We start from the raw sequence: 14,175 nt of genomic DNA on the forward strand, positions 1-14,175 counted from the left end.
GAAGACAGAAAACGACTCGCTTCAACATGTAGCAGAACTGTGCTCACGATGACCTCAGTTTACTGTCTCACTGTCATTTGAAGATCCCCATAAAAACTGTGTAATATTTAGAGTTTGATGATATTTCTTTATTTAATAATAATTACTTTATTTTTTAAACCTCAAAGACTTTCTGCTCCCTTTTAGGGTGCTTTCACACTAGCACTTTTGGTCCGCACCTGGGTTCGATTGACGTCACAGTACGGTACGTTTAGCTAGTGTGAACGTGTCTTCTGAACTTGAGTGCGCACACGTAAACCGTACCCGAGTCCGCCTGAAAGAGGTGGTCTGGGGTTCGGTTCATGCGAACTCTGGTACGGTTCACTTCTGGTATGAATGCAATCGTACCAAACAACGGAAATGAACCGGCAACTGTACAACAAAAACTTCACCAATTGGCGAAAGTGAAGAAAAAAAAAAAAACTCGAAAGAACCAGGCTCAGATGTAAATACACATAACTACAGCTGCACCACAGGAAGTGAAATCTCAGTGCTTTACATCTGCTATGCTGAAGTTCAGGAAAAACATCACCACAATCCCTCAAATCAACGGATCTGCAAAGCTGTAATTCAGAAATATCTCCACAGGAGGGCGACGTGTTTAAATTCATTTAATTAGATTTGCAGTGGTGTCATTCACTAAAATCACCACACGAGGGCGAACATTTTAAATTCATCAAATTCGCAGTGGTGTAATTCAGAAATATCTCCACAGGAGGGAGAAACGTTCAGTATTTTAGAACAGCAGCAGCGCAGTCCACAAAAACCACCACAAGAGGGTGAATATTTCAAATTCAGTAAATTCAAGATTTACAAACTTGTAGTTCAGAGAAATCTCCACAGGAGGGCGCAATATTTGATACACATGTAATATTTGTCTATTTGTCTGTTGTTAGATCAGATATTCAGTGTGTGTAATAATGTGTTTATTTGTGTCGACTCTACAGGATCAGTGAAGTGTTGTGGACTGTAAACCTGTTGAACAGAAGCAGAGACGTGTGGACAGACACTGACTGTACTGATGATGAGCATCTGCTGCTGCACAGGTGATGTAGATTGTGTGTGTGATTGTGTGTGTGTGTGTGTGAGTGTTTGGCTCTTCCACATGTCGGTTACCATCATTTTCTTTGTGGAGGGTCACTCCTCTAGAAAGTAAAAGATGGTAACCGAAACAGTGGGGGAAGGGACAAAGGTCCAAAATTTTTATACAGTTCATTTTTATTTTTTTCCAGCAGTAAAGAAGTATAACCCCTGCTGGACATGGCTCTGGAAGCTCCAGGGGGAGACCGAACTGGTATCCCCCCTTCTTCAGGCGCGCCTCACACTCACTCACCATTCACTCATATCGCAGAGTTCTGGCTGGCATTGAACCAGCAACCCCTGAAGCCGTGGGGCAGCGCTCTTACCACAGAGCCACAGATCTCCTGACTGAGCACCTGCTGGTACTGGTGTTTGCCTGCAGACCTGTGTGTGAGCTGTTTCAATAAAACAAGATACAAGTCAGATCTGAGCCCTTGTCTTTATGAGTCTCTTCCTCAGTGAGCTTGTGTTTATTGACTCACCCATCATGAGTTTCACATCAGCGTCCATCATCAGGAGCTCTTGGTGAATATAAAGAGCTCAAGATGGACATTAGCCATGGTGAGGTTTGAACCCGGGTCTCCTTGATTAAAGCTCAACACTTTATGACCTGAGCTACTGAGTCTAGATGTTGGAGGAGATGTCTGAATGGGGCTTTATCACTAATCTCATCATGACCAAGGTTTGACATTTGTTTCTTTGTAATTTGGCTCACAAAACAACAGATGCAAAATGTCAAGCTCTGTGGTTCAGTGGATGAGCTTTCAACTTTCGTACAGAAGCGTGAAGGATCGAATCCTGCTAGAACAAGATACAAGTCAGATTTGAGCCTTTGACTTTATGAGTCTCTCCTCAGAGAACTTGTGTTTATTGACTCACCCATCATGAGTTTCACATCAGTGTTCATCATCCAACTTGAGCTCATTATATTCACCATCAGATTCCATCATCAGGGCAGGACGCTGATGGTGAATATAATGAACTCAAGATGGACATTAGCCATAGCAAGGTTCGAACCCGGGTCTCTTTGATTAAAGGTCAACACTTTATGACCTGAGCCACTGTGTCTGGATGGTGAAGCAGATGTTTGAATGAGGCTTTATCTATTTATTAATTTTAACCGTGATTTGAGATTAATTTCTTTGTAATTTGGCTCACAAACAACTACTGCCAGAAGTCAAGCCCTGTGGTTCAGTGGATGAGTGTTTGACTGCCGTACAGAAGAGTGAAGGATCAAATCCCACACAGTGGCTGAACACACGTTCGATGAGGAGAAGGTTACGGTTGAGGTTTGGCTCAGAAACCCACTTCGCTGTGTGGATCACACCTCAGGAGAGAAAAGAGGAACTCCTGAAAGGAAAGTAATCAGTGCGGGAGCACAAATGAGGAAAAACACTTTTGTATTTTGTAATTGCATCAGCAGTAAAGAGCAGTAACAGGGCTTGGATTTGAACCCAGGTATGCTGTGAGAACTTCACATCTCAGGCTGTGTGCTCTGACCACTACACCATCAGCACACACACATACCAACATTTCTTTCTTCAGTGTAAGGATGACCACATTTACACATTTTGAAAAAAAATACTAAATAAACACAAATAATTAATATAAAATGTAAATTATTCAAAATACATTTAAACTGCATCATCTGCTAATATATTATTATATTTCATTATTCAAAATGTGTAAAACCTGCTTATTCTTCAATCAAACACATCAAGCATATTTTAAATGATCTTACAGCTGCTTGTGGGGCTTTAAATGTTACTAAACACAATTAAACACTGGAAAATATCATCATTTACTTCTAAACTCTCCTCATACTGTATTGAGGACTCGACAGCAAATCTGGCCAATCAAATGCTTTCCACAGAAAGTCCCTCCCCCAACACACACGCGACAGACCAGCAGCACAACAAACACACTTTCTGGACTCTCTACTGGAAATATGAGCTCATAAATACCTTTACTGGAGCTGTGAATCCGCCTGGATGTGAAGGAGTGTGTGGAGGAGCATCAGCTGTTGAGCTCTGGTCAAAGATCTGCAGCAGAAACACAACAGACACACGTGTGTATCTTCACTGCTGCAGAGGAGAGAGAGAGAGAGAGAGAGAGCAATGACTGAACACAAACACTACAACAACATCACTACAAACTAAACCAACGAAACAAAGTCACTTACAGGTGAGTCGCGTTACTCTCCATTTCTGCACTTTGTGTGGCTTTTCTTCACTGTCAGGCTGTAATATGTGCTGTTGACTGACATTATGAGTCTGGCACTGAGCTGTCATCTGCTGGAGCTCAACTTGACACCAGTAAAACGGTGTACCTGTGTTGATTTGTGTCGCTGTTGTCAAAGGTGTTCAGGCTAAAAGAGCAGCTCGCTGATGCCGCCTAGTGGAGCGGATGGAAACTGCGCTTTAATGAGCACACCTAACCCCACCCATCACAGTGACGTCACTAGCTCAACTGAGTGCATTGTGTCTGATATATGCAGTTTCAGCTTAAAAATCTAGGTCTGCATCCAGATACTATTGGAGAAAGACTGATCAAATCTGCCTCTTGCAGAGTTCACAAGATTTAAAAAAGCAGCCAGTCATCTTTATAGGGCATTTATGAAAGGAAACGAGTTCATATTTCTGTTGGTAAAATTACTATTTGTGTCTGCGTCAATTAAATCTGTGAGCAATGAAAACATTCTGCATCCCCAATATAAAAGCTCGTCTAATAAATTAAATGTATGTTTATTGATGAGAGGCGCATTAATTACACACAGGCTAAATGACAATCTGGAGTGAAGAACATCATGGTGAGAAAGTCACACGCTTTACAGTACAATATTCATGTTTTACACTTCATTTATCAATATTTGATGTCAAGTCTGTAATCATCAGCTTTTGGGAATTCTTTTATGTTACATTCATAGTCTATTTGTTTGTTTGCCGGAGATTCAATAAGATTAAGAGAGTTTACTGAAGACAGTTTGCCGTTCTGTGACACTCACATAGAGTTGGCTGGCTGATCTCGCTGCCTTACAATAACAAACACACAGCAATTATACTCTGACAGAGGGCCACAAATGGCGTCAACAAAGGTATAAAGATCCTGATCAGTTAAAGCAAAGACAGACAGTTTTCAAACAGGTCTGCAGATGTGGGTTTGTATCTGCATCTGAGACAGGAGCCGCAGGTCAGACAGTCCGCCGTCTATCCAGAGCTGACCTCAGACCTGTAAAAGCGATCTATATAACGCACACACAAAGAACGAGGGCTGCACAATATATCGTTTCAGCATGGATATCTCAATGTGATGATTTGCAATAGTCACATCGCAGCATCTGCAGTGTGGAGTCTGGATTATAGTTCAGCAGTTGCATGTGTTTTTGAGGCCTGTGGCTGTGTGAAGATTTTCAGTTCAGGCCTAAGAAATTCTTCCATTCGTAACTTTAATATTGGTTCATTTAATTGAGTTATCTAGACTATGCAGTGTTATTTTACATTTGATTATTCAATTGCTGTACCTGAGTACTGTTACTGTGCGTTTACACCGAAGGCGGTAAGAGCATCACAGGTCGGTCTGGCCGCCCTGGCGACAACGCTGTCTGCCTTTAGCTCTGGCGGCGAGAGTGTCAAAATTCGCTACATTGATCTCGTATTTACAGGGGCCGTTGCAGCATATCATATCAGTTACATTCCTGCATAAAACACGCTTTCTAGAGTGAAAATGTTGCACACTTTTTATCAAATTCATTTAACAATGGAAGATCAAGTTGCATGTGGTGTGGCTTTGCTACAGTTGATTATACAATATGTCCATATGTCTGAAATATCCTGAAGCAGTAATACTGTTTTGTAATGTCGCATGAGATTCCCGCTTTTTTTAAAGAAAAATTTATACATTAATGCACATCAGTAACTCGCCAGTAACTTATTTAGTGCATGTTCCTGGAAGAAAACATTGCAAATAATTGGAAATCCGGCGACCGCAATAATCAAATCCTTGGTAACTACTGTGGTCGGAACCAAAGTTCACAGTGACTGTGCTCTCTGGACTCCTCCAGCGGTAAACTTCCACTGAAGAGCTCTCCATGACCTCTGACAGGGGCGTTGCTAGACATAAAGCTCTACTGGGGCACGTTTTACTCTACAGACAGACGTTTTAACTGAACACATCACTAAATTAGGTCATGTTTAACTTCATTTACTGATCAAAATCATGTCAAAGATTAAAAACTGACTCAAATAATCATAATAATAAAGTCAACAAGAACAGATTTGGATCTTTCCTGGAACAGATGAAGACAGAAAACGACTCGCTTCAACATGTAGCAGAACTGTGCTCACGATGACCTCAGTTTACAAACCAGTCCACAAAACCACCACAAGAGGGCGAATATTTCAAATTCAGTAAATTCAACATTTGCAAACTTGTAGTTCAGAGAAATCTCCACAGGAGGGCGCAATATTTGATACACATGTAATATTTGTCTATTTGTCTGTTGTTAGATCAGATATTCAGTGTGTGTAATAATGTGTTTATTTGTGTCGACTCTACAGGATCAGTGAAGTGTTGTGGACTGTAAACCTGTTGAACAGAAGCAGAGACGTGTGGACAGACACTGACTGTACTGATGATGAGCATCTGCTGTTGCACAGGTGATGTAGATCATGTGTGATTGTGTGTGTGTGCGTGTGTGTGTGTGTGTTTGGCTCTTCCACATGTCGGTTACCATCATTTTCTTTGTGGAGGGTCACTCCTCTAGAAAGCAAATGATGGTAACCGAAACAGTGGGGGAAGGGAAAAAGGTCCAAAATTTTTATACAGTTCATTTTTATTTTTTTCCAGCAGTAAAGAAGTATAACCCCTGCTGGACATGGCTCTGGAAGCTCCAGGGGGAGACCGAACTGGTATCCCCCCTTCTTCAGGCGCGCCTCACACTCACTCACCATTCACTCATATCGCAGAGTTCTGGCTGGCATTGAACCAGCAACCCCTGAAGCCGTGGGGCAGCGCTCTTACCACAGAGCCACAGATCTCCTGACTGAACACCTGCTGGTACTGGTGTTTGACTGCAGACCTGTGTGTGAGCTGTTTCAATAAAACAAGATACAAGTCAGATCTGAACCCTTGTCTTTAATAGTCTCTTCCTCAGTGAGCTTGTGTTTATTGACTCACCCATCAGGAGTTTCACATCAGCGTCCATCATCAGGAGCTCTTGGTGAATATAAAGAGCTCAAGATGGACATTAGCCATGGTGAGGTTTGAACCCGGGTCTCCTTGATTAAAGCTCAACACTTTATGACCTGAGCCACCGAGTCTAGATGTTGGAGGAGATATCTGAATGGGGCTTTATCACTAATCTCATCATGACCAAGGTTTGACATTTGTTTCTTTGTAATTTGGCTCACAAAACAACTGATGCCAAATGTCAAGCTCTGTGGTTCAGTGGATGAGCGTTCAACTTTCATACAGAAGTGTGACGGATCGAATCCTGCTATAACAAGATACAAGTCAGACTTGAAGCTTTGACTTTATGAGTCTCTCCTCAGAGAACTTGTGTTTATTGACTCACCCATCATGAGTCTCACATCAGTGTTCATCATCTAACTTGAGCTCATTATATTCACCATCAGCTTCCATCATCAGGGCAGAACGCCGATGGTGAATATAATGAACTCAAGATGGACATTAGCCATAGCAAGGTTTGAACCCGGGTCTCCTTGATTAAAGTTCAACACTTTATGACCTGAGCCACTGTGTCTGGATGGTGAAGCAGATGTTTGAATGAGGCTTTATCTATTTCTTAACTTTAACCGTGATTTGAGATTAATTTCTTTGTAATTTGGCTCACAAACAACTACTGCCAGAAGTCAAGCCCTGTGGTTCAGTGGATGAGTGTTTGACTGCCGTACAGAAGAGTGAAGGTTTGAATACCACACAGTGGCTGAACACACATTCGTTGAGGAGAAGGTTACGGTAGAGGTTTGGCTCCGAAACCCACTTCGCTGTGTAGATCACACCAACACCACACCTCAGGAGAGAAGAGAGGAACTACTGAAACGTAAGTAATCAGTGCAGGAGTACAAATGAGGAAAAACACTTTTGTATTTTGTAATTGCATCAGCAGTAAAGAGCAGTAACAGGGCTTGGATTTGAACCCAGGTATGCTGCGGGAACTTCACATCTCAGGCTGTGTGCTCTGACCACTACACCATCAGCACACACACACCCACCAACACTTCTTTCTCCAGTGTAAGGATGACCACATTTACACATTTTGAAAAAAAATAAATAAATAAACACAAATAATTAATATAAAATGTAAATTATTCAAAATACATTTAAACTGCATCATCTGCTAATATATTATTATATTTCATTGTTCAAAATGTGTAAAACCTGCTTGTTCTTCAATCAAACACATCAAGCATATTTTAAATGATCTTACAGCTGCTTGTGGGGCTTTAAATGTTACTAAACACAATTAAACACTGGAAAATATCATCATTTACTCCTAAACTCTCCTCATACTGTATTGAGGACTCGACAGCAAATCTGGCCAATCAAATGCTTTCTACAGAAAGTCCCTCCCCCAACAAACACGCGACAGACCAGCAGCACAACAAACACACTTTCTGGACTCTCTACTGGAAATATGAGCTCATAAATACCTTTACTGAAGCTGTGAATCCGCCTGCATGTGGAGGAGTGTGTGGAGGAGCATCAGCTGTTGAGCGCCGGTCAAAGATCTGTAGCAGAAACACAACAGACACACGTGTGTATCTTCACTGCTGCAGAGAGAGAGAGAGAGAGAGAGAGCAATGACTGAACACAAACACTACAACAACATCACTACAAACTAAACCAACGAAACAAAGTCACTTACAGGTGAGTCGCGTTACTCTCCATTTCTGCACTTTGTGTGGCTTTTCTTCGCTGTCGGGCTGTAATATGTGCTGTTGACTGACATTATGAGTCTGGCACTGAGCTGTCATCTGCTGGAGCTCAACTTGACGCCAGTAAAACGGTGTACCTGTGTTGATCTGTGTCGCTGTTGTCAAAGTTGTTCAGGCTAAAAGAGCAGCTCCCTGATGCCGCCTAGTGGAGCGGATGGAAACTGCGCTTTAATGAGCACACCTAACCCCACCCATCACGGTGACGTCACTAGCTCAACTGAGTGCATTGTGTCTGAGATATGCAGTTTCAGCTTAAAAATCTAGGTCTGCATCCAGATACTATTGGAGAAAGACTGATCAAATCTGCCATTTGCAGAGTTCACAAGATTTAATAAAGCAGCCAGTCATCTTTATAAGGCATTTATGAAAGGAAACAAGTTCATATTTCTGTTGGTAAAGTTATTATAGTGTCTGCGTCAATTAAATCTGTGAGCAATGAAAATATTCTGCATCCCCAATATAAAAGCTCGTCAAATAAATTAAATGTATGTTTATTGCTGGGAGGCGCATTAATTACACACAGGCTAAATGACAATCTGGAGTGAAGAACATCATGGTGAGAAAGTCACACGCTTTACAGTACAATATTCATGTTTTACACTTCATTTATCAATATTTGATGTCAAGTCTGTAATCATCAGCTTTTGGGGTTTCTTTTATGTTACATTCATATTGGTTTGATATTTCCACATTGTTAATCAAGAATTTGAGCTGAAGTTCTGAATAAAGAGAGCAAAAATAATCACTTATTACTGATTAGATGTTGAGTTTATGCTGTAAAAGTTAAAAAGTGGTTAAACACACAGACACATTGTTAGGAGGGAAATGAACAGTTGAGAGCAAAACGACTGGTGTGTCCGATCAAGAGAAGACTCCGAGCCGGAGATTCAATAAGATTAAGAGAGTTTACTGAAGACAGTTTGCCGTTCTGTGACACTCACATAGAGTTGGCTTCATAATATCAGAAGAGACTCCAACACCTGAAGTTAATGGGTCAGAAAAGGGAGACATCCAAAATATGTACTGTTGGTGTGCCTCCAGGAACAGGGTTGGGAAACACTGATCTAGACTATGCAGTGTTATTTTACATTTGATTATTCAGTCGCTGTACCTGAGTACTGTTAGACTCTTCAGGAAACAGTAAAACATTGTTTATTTCATCTCTATCTTCCTCTACGCTGCATTTGTCTAAGCTTGTAGATTGTTTATTATATTTATTCAGATTATCTCCTCTACAGAATCATCCTAATCAATCTAAAATGATCAATTCTGTACACATAGAGCCGTTCAAGTCATCTGGTGAAATTGTTCTCATATCAAACTTCTCTGACCGCATTTCTAGAACTGCTCGATCTTGCAGATTCGCACTCTATAACATCAGAAAGGTCCGACCCTTCATATCTGAACATGCAGCTCAACTTATTGTTCAAGCTCTTGTTCTCTCCAAACTGGATTATTGCAACTCTCTACTAGCCGGGCTTCCAGCTAATTCTATCAAACCTCTTCAGCTGCTTTAGAACGCAGCAGCACGAGTGGTCTTTGATGAACCCAAAAGAGCACATGTCACTCCGCTACTCACCCGTTTGCACTGGCTGCCAGTTGCTGCTCACATCAAATTCAAAGCTCTGATGTTTGCTTACAAAGCGACCTCTGGCTTGGCTCCTTATCTGCTCTCACTTCTGCAGATTTATGTGCCCTCCAGAAACTTGCGTTCTGTGCATGAACGTCGCCTCGTGGTTCCATCCCTAAGAGGGAAGAAATCACTTTCCCGAATTCTCGCATTCAATCTGTCCAGCTGGTGGAATGAACTCCCTAACTACATCAGAACAGCAGAGTCACTTGCTGTCTTCAAGAAACGACTAAAAACTCAACTATTTAGTCTCCACTTTCCTTCCTAATCTGCAACTGCCTCTCTGGCTATACCACTAACTGTACTCTCTCTCTCTCTCAAAAAAAAAAAATTTCTAATGCTTTGCTTCTTAGACTTTACACACCTGAAACGTGTCTATAGCACTTATTCACCGCTGCTCTTATAGTTGTGTAAATTACTTCCTCATTTGTAAGTCGCTTTGGATAAAAGCATCTGCTAAATGACTAAATGTAAATGTAAATGTATATATATCACAATATAAATCACAGAAATCTAAATATCACAATGTGACATATTTCCAATATCGAGCAGCTCTACAGAGAACGACCTGTTTCATCCTCAAGGCTGTTTCTCGTACTCTCAGCCGTCTTATCTGAAACTGGTAATACTGGCGTAATCTACATCCAGACTGGCAGCTGCTGCTACACAGAAAGTCTGTCCTGCACACAAAGGAAATGACTTTAAACAGAATCAACACATAAAATGACAAATAACTCAGGAAACAGTTGTTTCCAATCCAGCAGGAATCCAGTTCCACTCAAGAGCTCTCCATGACCTCTGACCTGGCTTGGTAGATCCTGAAAACAGAGATTTGACACAGACAGACGCTTTAACTGAACACATCACTAAATTAGGTCATGTTTAACTTCATTCACTGATCAAAGTCATGTCAAAGATTAAAAACTGACTCAAATAATCATAATAATAAAGTCAACAAGAACAGATTTGGATCTTTCCTGGAACAGATGAAGACAGAAAACGACTCGCTTCAACATGTAGCAGAACTGTGCTCACGATGACCTCAGTTTACTGTCTCACTGTCATTTGAAGATCCCCATAACAACTGTGTAATATTTAGAGTTTGATGATATTTCTTTATTTAATAATAATTACTTTATTTTTTAAACCTCAAAGAGTTTATCCTTCCTTTTACACATTAAAATGTTTCTGGTCGTCAGCATCAGTGGATAAAAATGAACATAACTACAGCTGCACCACAGGAAGTGAAATCTCAGTGCTTTACATCTGCTGTGCTGAAGTTCAGGAAAAACATCACCACAATCCTTCAAATCAACGGATCTGCAAGGCTGTAATTCAGAAATATCTCCACAGGAGGGCGACGTGTTTAAATTCATTTAATTAGATTTGCAGTGGTGTCATTCACTAAAATCACCACACGAGGGCGAACATTTTAAATTCATCAAATTCGCAGTGGTGTAATTCAGAAATATCTCCACAGGAGGGAGAAACGTTCAGTATTTTAGAACAGCAGCAGCGCAGTCCACAAAAATCACCACAAGAGGGCGAATATTTCAAATTCAGTAAATTCAAGATTTGCAAACGTGAAGTTCAGAGAAATCTCCACAGGAGGGCGCAATATTTGATACACATGTAATATTTGTCTATTTGTCTGTTGTTAGATCAGATATTCAGTGTGTGTAATAATGTGTTTATTTGTGTCGACTCTACAGGATCAGTGAAGTGTTGTGGACTGTAAACCTGTTGAACAGAAGCAGAGACGTGTGGACAGACACTGACTGTACTGATGATGAGCATCTGCTGCTGCACAGGTGATGTAGATCATGTGTGATTGTTTGTGTGTGTGTGTGTGTGTGATTGTTTGTGTGTGTGTGTGTGTGTGTGTGTGTGTGTGTGTGTGTGTGTGTGTGTGTGTGTGTCTCTTACACATGTCGGTTACCATCATTTTCTTTGTGGAGGGTCACTCCTCTAGAAAGCAAATGATGGTAACCGAAACAGTGGGGGAAGGGACAAAGGTCCAAAATTTTTATGCAGTTCATTTTTATTTTTTTCCAGCAGTAAAGAAGTATAACCCCTGCTGGACATGGCTCTGGAAGCTCCAGGGGGAGACCGAACTGGTATCCCCCCTTCTTCAGGCGCGCCTCACACTCACTCACCATTCACTCATATCGCAGAGTTCTGGCTGGCATTGAACCAGCAACCCCTGAAGCCGTGGGGCAGCGCTCTTACCACAGAGCCACAGATCTCCTGACTGAATACCTGCTGGTACTGGTGTTTGACTGCAGACCTGTGTGTGAGCTGTTTCAATAAAACAAGATACAAGTCAGATCTGAACCCTTGTCTTTATGAGTCTCTTCCTCGGTGAGCTTGTGTTTATTGACTCACCCATCATGAGTTTCACATCAGCGTCCATCATCAGGAGCTCTTGGTGAATATAAAGAGCTCAAGATGGACATTAGCCATAGTGAGGTTTGAACCCGGGTCTCCTTGATTAAAGCTCAACACTTTATGACCTGAGCTACTGGGTCTAGATGTTGGAGGAGATATCTGAATGGGGATTTATCACTAATCTCATCATGACCAAGGTTTGGCATTTGTTTCTTTGTAATTTGGCTCACAAAACAACAGTTGCAAAATGTCAAGCTCTGTGGTTCAGTGGATGAGCGTTCAACTTTCTTACAGAAGTGTGAAGGATCGAATCCTGCTAGAACAAGATACAAGTCAGATTTGTACATTTGACTTTATGAGTCTCTCCTCAGAGAACTTGTGTTTATTGACTCACCCATCATGAGTTTCACATCAGTGTTCATCATCCAACTTGAGCTCATTATATTCACCATCAGATTCCATCATCAGGGCAGGACGCCGATGGTGAATATAATGAACTCAAGATGGACATTAGCCATAGGAAGGTTCGAACCCGGGTCTCCTTGATTAAAGGTCAACACTTTATGACCTGAGCCACTGTATCTGGATGGTGAAGCAGATGTTTGAATGAGGCTTTATCTATTTCTTAACTTTAACCATGATTTGAGATTAATTTCTTTGTAATTTGGCTCACAAACAACTACTGCCAGAAGTCAAGCCCTGTGGTTCAGTGGATGAGTGTTTGTTTGCCATACAGAAGAGTGAAGGATCAAATCCCACACAGTGGCTGAACTCACATTCGATGAGGACAAGGTTACGGTAGAGGTTTGGCTCCGAAACCCACTTCGCTGTGTGGATCACACCAAAGAAACTACTGAAAGGAAAGTAATCAGTGTGGGAGCACAAATGAGGAAAAACACTTTTGTATTTTGTAATTGCATCAGCAGTAACAGGGCTTGGATTTGAACCCAGGTATGCTGTGAGAACTTAACATGTCAGGCTGTGTGCTCGGACCACTACACCATCAGCGCACACACACACCAACACTTCTTTCTCCAGTGTAAGGATAACCACATTTACACATTTTGAAAAAAAAATACTAAATAAACACAAATAATTAATATAAAATGTAAATTATTCAAAATACATTTAAACTGCATCATCTGCTAATATATTATTATATTTCATTGTTCAAAATGTGTAAAACCTGCTTATTCTTCAATCAAACACATCAAGCATATTTTAAATGATCTTACAGCTGCTTGTGGGGCTTTAAATGTTACTAAACACAATTAAACACTGGAAAATATCATCATTTACTTCTAAACTCTCCTCATACTGTATTGAGGACTCTACACCAAATCTGGCCAATCAAATGCTTTCTACAGAAAGTCCCTCCCCCAACACACACGCGACAGACCAGCAGCACAACAAACACACTTTCTGGACTCTCTACTGGAAATATGAGCTCATAAATACCTTTACTGGAGCTGTGAATCCGCCTGGATGTGGAGGAGTGTGTGGAGGAGCATCAGCTGTTGAGCGCTGGTCAAAGATCTGCAGCAGAAACACAACAGACACACGTGTATCTTCACTGCTGCAGAGAGAGAGAGAGAGAGAGAGCAATGACTGAACACAAACACTACAACAACATCACTACAAACTAAACCAACGAAACAAAGTCCCTTACAGGTGAGTCGCGTTACTCTCCATTTCTGCACTTCGTGTCGCTTTTCTTCTCTGTCGGGCTGTAATATGTGCTGTTGACTGACATTATGAGTCTGGCACTGAGCTGTCATCTGCTGGAGCTCAACTTGATGCCAGTAAAACGGTGTACCTGTGTTGCTCTGGTGTCACTGTTGTGGTGTTCAGGCTCAAAGAGCAGCTCGCTGATGCCGCGTAGTGGAGCGGATGGGATCTGCGCTGTAATGCGGACACATAACCTGTGTGCATGAGTGCATTGTGTCTGATATATGCAGTCTCAGCTTGAAATGTGTTCATATTTTTGTTGGTAAAATCTTTAAACAATGAAAACATTCTGCATCCCCAATATAAGAGCTTGTCAAACAAGTTATATGTGTCTTTATTGTTGAGCGGCGCAGG

At 41.3% G+C, this 14,175-nt stretch overlaps 1 long non-coding RNA gene across 1 annotated transcript; it reads right to left on the reverse strand.

Moving 5' to 3' along the window:
- Window positions 1-8,550: 8,550 nt before the first annotated feature.
- Window positions 8,551-13,730, reverse strand: LOC130223284 (uncharacterized). The gene is made up of 2 exons (XR_008836646.1): window positions 13,552-13,730; window positions 8,551-10,523 (listed from the first exon to the last, which is right to left on the reverse strand). It is a non-coding gene; the product is annotated as an uncharacterized LOC130223284 (long non-coding RNA).
- Window positions 13,731-14,175: the final 445 nt, after the last annotated feature.

This window comes from Danio aesculapii, chromosome 4, assembly GCF_903798145.1.
Source record: "Danio aesculapii chromosome 4, fDanAes4.1, whole genome shotgun sequence".
In the NCBI taxonomy this organism is placed as follows: domain Eukaryota; kingdom Metazoa; phylum Chordata; class Actinopteri; order Cypriniformes; family Danionidae; genus Danio; species Danio aesculapii.